At 45.3% G+C, this 7625-nt stretch overlaps 1 pseudogene; it reads left to right on the plus strand.

Annotated features, from left to right (window-relative positions):
- Positions 1-7200, plus strand: LOC147988545 (uncharacterized; annotated as a pseudogene).
- The last annotated feature ends 425 nt before the right edge of the window (positions 7201-7625 follow it).

Genomic DNA, 7625 nt, shown 5'->3' on the forward strand with positions numbered 1-7625 from the left:
ATGGAGGTGGTCTGCTGGAAGAGCTGGCTGGGTCGCGGGTTTGAGCGGGTGAGACTGAGGGCGAAAGCTGCACTCCGGCTGCGGCCGGAGCCATCGATGGCGGCGCCTACGGGCTCCGTCCCCTTGTTGGAGGCATCGATGTTGCAGTCCTCTCCTTCCCTTGCTCGACATGCTTCAGGGGAAACACTAGATCCGGTCTTCCGGGTCGTATGATGATGATGCCATTGGCTTTGCTCGGTGCCGTGTTTTCTCTTGAGGACATCGTCTTGGAGCTAGACTTGATCGGAGGGACTAAGTGCTCGTGGAGGTGGTTGGCGGCGGCTTGTGTGACATCTCCGTGAGAGCAGCAGCAGCACCCTTCACATGCAAGGTGCGCCAGGCGAGATATGTCTACCAACCTCGTGGGATTGAAGCGGCATATGTTTGCTCTTTCGGACATAGCATTTCTCTTCGATGTTGTCGAGTATCGTGGATATGCTTGTGGCAGCCTGGATTGACACGACGGTTCTCGGTGTGCACTTTGGTAGCAGCGTAGGCGCTCGAGTGCCCGGCCGGGCGTGTTGTGGGGTGTTCGACTTTCTGTTGTGCCAGCGTAGGTTCACAGAAATGAGGTTCGTTTTCATGTTGTGCTGGAGATTAAACATTATATTGTTTTTATCATGTTGTTCAGTTAAAGCATAAGAGCTGACGCTTTCTTTCTGCTGCACACATGGCTCTAAAGTTGGCAAAAAGTGCAGTTCTAAATCTTCTGTAGCGGTGGATGACAGTTTCTCCAGCGTCATCTTGCAATCCCGACCACAGGGTTGGGCATTAATTACATGAACTAAGCAAACAACAGCAGAGGCTTTACATATGTTTTCCCTATTTCCACTACTGGAATCAACTAAATTTCCAAGTGTCACCAATCACCCGTAGACAAGACCACAAGCAATAATCTCGCATGTTCAACTGATGGATGTATGCTGGCCATAAATTGTTGTTCTCTGCCAATGTATGACCCTACATAAAAGAAGGATTGTCAACGCACCGGAAAATAGATAATAGAAGGGCCTGCACATGGCGAGTTAGATTCAGGTAAGTTAACCTTTTCTATCCCACGGTATTGCTCCGGTGCTTCTCATTGAATCATGGATTTTGTTTATGCAAGCAACCTGATGGTAGAAGCTGCTCGATTGGTAGGTTCTAAAAAAGAGACTATTGACTTGCATTTTTTACTAAGCGGCACGGTTCACTCCTTATAGTGTTGCTTGCGTCAATATTATGTGCATGCATAAGGACCAAATAGCTAACACAAAGTTACTTAGAAATGAAATCTGTTAGCTCCTACTACTTGGTTACTGCCTGGATAGTTAAATAGCCTTGTTAATAGCTTACTTAAGGAACTTAATCCTTACTTTTCAATAGCTGTCAAAAAGTCCTGTGCCTTAATAGCTTATTTGAATATTTTAGATTTTTACTTCTCAATAGCTGTCAAATAATTCTACGGTGCCTTATTAGGTTACTTGAATATATTTAATCCTTATTTTCAGTAACCATGCAAATAATCTCTTCTTTTGGACTTCTGTTTAGCAACTACCAATTTAGTTAGTAGTCTGTTGGACTCTTGGACCATGTGTTTTTCTGTTCTCAGTGCAGATGTACTAAATTTTATATTGTATTTCATATGTTGTCTCTAAATTAGACTTGTACCCTAGAAGATAATAATAGGGATATGGTGCACGCATCATGTTATTTTATTTGAAGCAATCTTTTATATATTTTCCTTTTTCCAAGAATAGACTACGAGATTTGTGCCATGCTTGAGGGTAGAATTATTAATTGTGACACTCAGCATGGGTGAAAAGGAAGGTTTACAACCTATTATAAAAGGGAAACACTTACCATTATAAAAGGTCCTAGAAATTCACATTGTTATTGCCCACTACTAATTATTTGTGTTCAAATCATAATACCTTATGTATGTGAGTGTACAAGCTACACCGAGGGAGGCTACAAACAAATGCGAGGTTATAATTGGAAGGACTTCAGTTTCTCTTAGACATTATCTTTGATTTTTGATCATTCTCATAGCAATACCAATTGATATTAATGATTATGTCCATATTCATTTCGGTTGCAAATAGTTGCGAAGAAGTTTCTATCTAATACGTTATATCAACTAATCAAAAACTAACTAGACAACTAGACTGCTAAAGCATAAGATTTACATTGTCAAACAAAGGTGACTTAGAAATGTCAAGTGATGTTAATATCTATATAGAAAATATTCATCTACACAGTTTTAATAAGACATGATAAGAAAAAGAGAAACAATATGCTAATATCCGTCTAACTACAGTATTAAACAAAATGTTTAAGGTCCATATGGTGCACTAAATCACAATATAACATAATATCTTATAGAACTCCTTGACCTGATATTCCAACACATAGCTATTAATTTCTTAGATGTTTGATCTGACGTAAAGAATGATAAAGAGTCACAAAGGTACCATGCAAGCAATAGCTTTTTTAGAAAAGGGGGATTACCCCCGGCCTCTGCATCTGAGCAATGCATGCAGCCATTTTATTAATTATTCACAAAGACCTTACAAAGTAGTACATCAGGTAGTCTGAAGCCACCATCTTAGCAACATCCGTCGCTATTTCTATCCACTTGATGAAGGTGTGCTGATAGTCCGAGTCTAATACCAAACAGACATCGCACAAATGCCTAACATCTAAAGCCGGAGGCCCCAACCAAGCCACATACTGGGTTTGGGGTATACACCGGTCCGACGCACTCTCATGTGCCGTCGCCGTCATCTTCCACCAATTCATCTTCAGAGCAAAAACTAACGCACCAACCTTGCTAGGCCTCTCTGCCGTCGACGCCACGCCAGACAGCGTCCTCCTCCTGCGCGAGTCCATCTCCTTGCATCGGGCACCGAATCCCCATTGCACCACGCCGCCGAGATTCGCCGTCTTTGATGTGGTAAATGAAAAACCGCTCCACCACTTGTCTCCTCCATCCAGCCGCTGCAAGCAATAGTACATACATCTTCAACAATTCAGTCAATTGAATTGGTCCCTGCGAAGATCCACACTTCTATGTGGATTGTCCATCATATACACTAACAAATGTGGATTAGATATGTGTTGTGGCAGTTTCAGGACAAGCAGGTGCAATAAAGCTCATCCATTAATATAAAGCATCTTATCTTTGCTTAATAATCAAATTTCATGATAGTGATTAAGTAATGTCTGGCCACGTTGCAATTACAGATAAATTGTTCCGGGTTCATATTCGTAAAAATTATTAAACTCCAACCCATGTGAATGCATTGTGCTTGCCTTACATTTGTATAGGAACTTTCTCATAGAAAGGATAAGAATGGATACAAGACTCCTTATATGCTATATCATTTAGTTTTTAGAAATAGCTCGAGGTATTTGTTAAAAAAAGTATTTCTATGGTGCATGTCACACGGGTGTTAATAGCAATCGGCCCTCTTATATAAACCTAACTGAAGAAATATGGTCATTTTACGATGTTCCTAAGAAAACTATACATGGTGACGCATTAGTATCTTTCTAAACACAAGTATGTTTTATGACATTCTAATAGCAAAAAGGATTCATTGACAAAAAAGCATTATATAAGGCCTCCAATAATTAATGCTTTGCTTTCATAATTTACTGCACGGTTTCATGACTAGTACTCCGAACTGAGGTATGGATATGGAAATATATAATCGGATAAGAATAAGCAATTTTTAATGTTATAACATCAGTCAAAGAGCAGACATATAAAAACCCGTAGCAGATATTATGTCAGCATCACTCAGTTGTCATGCGTCTTGGCCAGCTAACTCAGATTAATCTATTAAAAAAAATCTAAACTGCGAGGTCGTTGGTTCGAGCCAACAACGTATAATTAAGCTTACTTGTAAAATCTGTCTCTTTCTTGTCTTGATATATTTTCATATCCATATTTCAGTTTGGAGTATTCTTAGCGCATCTACAGGCAGAGACACCAAATCTGCCCCCTCAAACGCCTGTGGATGCGCTCGGGGCACTGACTGGGCATGCCTCATATTTTTTTCTCCCACAACCGCATCCCTCACATATGAAACCCTAAACTCATGGAACCGATACAACACTACGTAAATTAAGCCGGATCATAGCTCTTCGACGGAGAAAATGATCATAGTTCATTGACAGACAATGCAAATCGACACTACAAAGTTCTTAAAACATAAATAACACTTACATAAAACGGAAAGGATGGGGGAATTCACCATTTCCTCGCCGTCCCCTTCCCCTTGGGGTCGTCGGCGACGCTATGCCCCTCTACCATGTATGCGTCGTTTGAGCACATTTGGCTAGCCAGCCACCGGAGCAGACGGTCCTCCTCCTTGGCATGGCGGGCTGACTTCGTCTTGGCCGCCGCCTCCTTTTTCACCATGAGGGGGACGGGCGCTGCAGAGGAGGAGCTGCCACCGTCGCCTTGGTCGTGACGCGAACACCTCAACGCGATGCGGAGGGCGACATCCTTCACATCGTCAAGCTCCGCATCATGTAGCAGGCTTGATCATTCGCCACCGGAGCTAGCATTGCTGCCGCCGCAGCCGATGGATTGGGATCGGACAGGATCGGAAGTGGAGTTGACAAAGAAGGGAGTGGAGCGGACTGACGAATTGACATTGGCCTAGGGTTCGGCGTATTCGGATATTTATGGTGCAAGGGTGGGGCAGGGCGGGGATGGTTGGAATAGGTACGACGTGGAAGACTCGCCTGGGTCTCCTTATATCCCCCTAGGTTTGGGCTGGATATGAGGGGTGCCGGGCATACCTGATGTTGGAGGACGATTTGAGTGGTCAGGCTGGGTTGCGTTTTTTAAACCGGTTAGCAACCGGGCCGGCCGCCTCGGCGTTGAGGCAGGTTTGCGACGCCCGGCTGTCGATGCTCTTAGGTGGTGTGTAACCCGGTGGTGAAATAATATATTTTTCTATTTTATTAATGCTTTTCGCAGTACATGAACGACTCTACAAATCATCGTATGCAAATCTCCGAATGCAACACCACGCACCAGAGACTTCTATACCACCAGGCCATGCAATATGCTACTCTAGCAAAAACAAAAAAGTCTACCATGCAACCAGGAACATGCCCTTGAGGTAGATCACGGGATCAAATTTTACCACGAGACCTGTAGTCACGGCAGCGAAATTAGAGTAGGTGATGCGTGTTCACAGCTCCTCTGATAAGGTCAGCAATGTAATGCAAGATGAGTCGGATGAGGATTTGTGGCACCGAGGTGGTCCACCCACTGATATCCACGCCTCACGTTACTATAGCCGGATCAGGGCATTAAATGCCTAAATCATTTCCAAATCAGAGATACGTCCGGGATACATCTGTTGAATACCATCCCTAGTGGGTCCATCTTTAAATGATTCATGTACGTTCGATCAACTGTAGTAAAGTCTGCTTGTGGGTGTACTGGAACGAAGGTCTGTTGTGAATCGTGGAAGTTTTTGGGTGAGAACCAGGTTACGATTATGAATTCAATGCAGTAAATGGAGCAGACCAGCAATCCGTTTTGAAACACTCAGCATTGCGCATCAGTGAGTGACATAGCAATTCAGTCAGTAACTTTCAGGTAACAAATTGTCTATTTATTGCTGACAGTCACTAAAAATGTCTATTTATGATCAGATAGCAAAACAGTCTGAGACTTTCAAAGAGCAATTCTATAAGTATTCATCACATAGCAATTGAGACAGTGTCTCTGGTAAAATTCAGAATTTCAGTGTTGAATTAGCAAGCGCTAAACCAAAGCTGAAATGAACAGTGCCAAAGTGGGTTGTGAAAATGTTGAACCATAGATGCCTGGTAATCTGGTATCGGTACATCAAGTTAACTAATTATTACATAGCCAAATGACTAAGCCTTCTCATGATACTGGATAAGATCAAAACATGATCTTGCTGGCTGATTACTCAACTACTAATTAAAAATAGGTTCAGCATTGACGCGACATGTCCGTCAGTAGTTCTTCAGGTAGAGATGAAGAACCCCTGCTAGGTTGAGGATGCCGATGAGGAGGATCCACATGAGAGGGGCTTGGCTGTTCCTAGCTTCACTGGTGCGGAGATGAACAACCTGGGCCACTTCGCACGAAGGACCTTAGGCAGACGGATTGAAAATTCAGAATACTTTTCAGAGAGAAAAAAATGAGGAAAAAATGACTTGGATAGAACAATAGAAGAGAAACCTCAAAAAAGAAATCTAATCTTGTAAAAAAATAGTTTTGTTAAAGCACATCTAGATGTGCCATAAGTATTGCATATCTTCTGAGCATCTCCAACCGCCGCGCCAAAAGGCGCGCGCGGTAAACTGAGTTTTTAGCGCGCGCAGGACGTTTCGGCGCTCCAGCGGTGGCGGGAATCGTTTGCGCGCGTGGGGAAAAAGGCGGCAGCTCGCGCGCTATTTTTGGCGCACCGCTTCCGGCGTGCCTTTAAATTGCGGCGCTCGCCACACGTCTATTCCACACTCTCCCTTCTTCTTCCGCTGCCACGCGCGCCTCCCCCACTTCCTCGTTGCTTCGTCGCCGCTCCAGCATACCGCCACCGACGCGCCACCACTCCGCCGCGCCGCCGAGGAGCGTCGGGCTACCGCGGCGTCCGCCAGCGCCCCAACGGCTCGTACTACGTCGAGATCCGGTCCGGCGATGTCCGGCTCGGCCTCGGCACCTTCCGGACTGCGCACAAGGCAGCCCGCGCGTACGACGCGACGGCGTGGCGCCTAGACAGGCCGCGCGCGCAGATGAACTTCCAGGACGTCCACACGCGGCAGCAGGCACAGAACGTCGCCCCTCCGCCTCGTCTTATCACGGACCAGGACCGTGCGGAGCACGCTCGGCTGCAGCGCCGCCTCCTCATCGCCGAGGAGGACGAGCGGGCCATGGCGGGGTGGCGCCGGCGCCACCCGGAGGACGTCTCCGACGAGCAAGCCTACTGGGCGAAGCAGACGGCAAAGCGCCGCGAGGAACGGTTGGACAGGCGTCGGCGGAAGGCCCTGGCGTTATCACAGTGCGATATCGTTGAAAATGGTGGGTAGTCGATCTTTACGGATAATGATCCTTGTTGGGACGACATGTGGCTCGATACCTCGGACCAGACCAGCGAGGATGACGATGATGACGACCGGGAGTAGGTTGTAGTTTTTATCTAATTGCACTATCTAGTAGTTTTTTATGTCGTTGCACCATAGTTATCTATTTATGCTTTGGAATTATGTAAAATATCTATGTATCGTTTATCTATCAATGTAAAATATCTATTGGAAAAAGCACGAGGATTTTTTTCTATGTGCATGTGATAGCGCGCGCTGCATTTTAGCGCGGCTGCTAGAGCGGCGTGCGCCCGCTGCATTTTGGCGCGGCTGTTGGAGCCAGCGCTGCCGGCCGCGCAAAACCAGGCGAAGGGCGCGCAGCAAAGTAGTTTTTAGCGCGCGGCGCATAGCGCGGCTGTTGGAGATGCTCTTATGTCATTGATCTTACGTTGAGATTCGTGTGAATACTTTCTTTCTTTTTTTATTTTCCTTTCTATGCTTGATTCACTTTGTTAGAATAAATCCAA

The sequence above is a fragment of the Triticum urartu genome, chromosome 1A (assembly GCF_056163025.1).
Source record: "Triticum urartu cultivar PI428250 chromosome 1A, HENAU_Tu73, whole genome shotgun sequence".
Taxonomy (NCBI): Eukaryota; Viridiplantae; Streptophyta; class Magnoliopsida; order Poales; family Poaceae; genus Triticum; species Triticum urartu.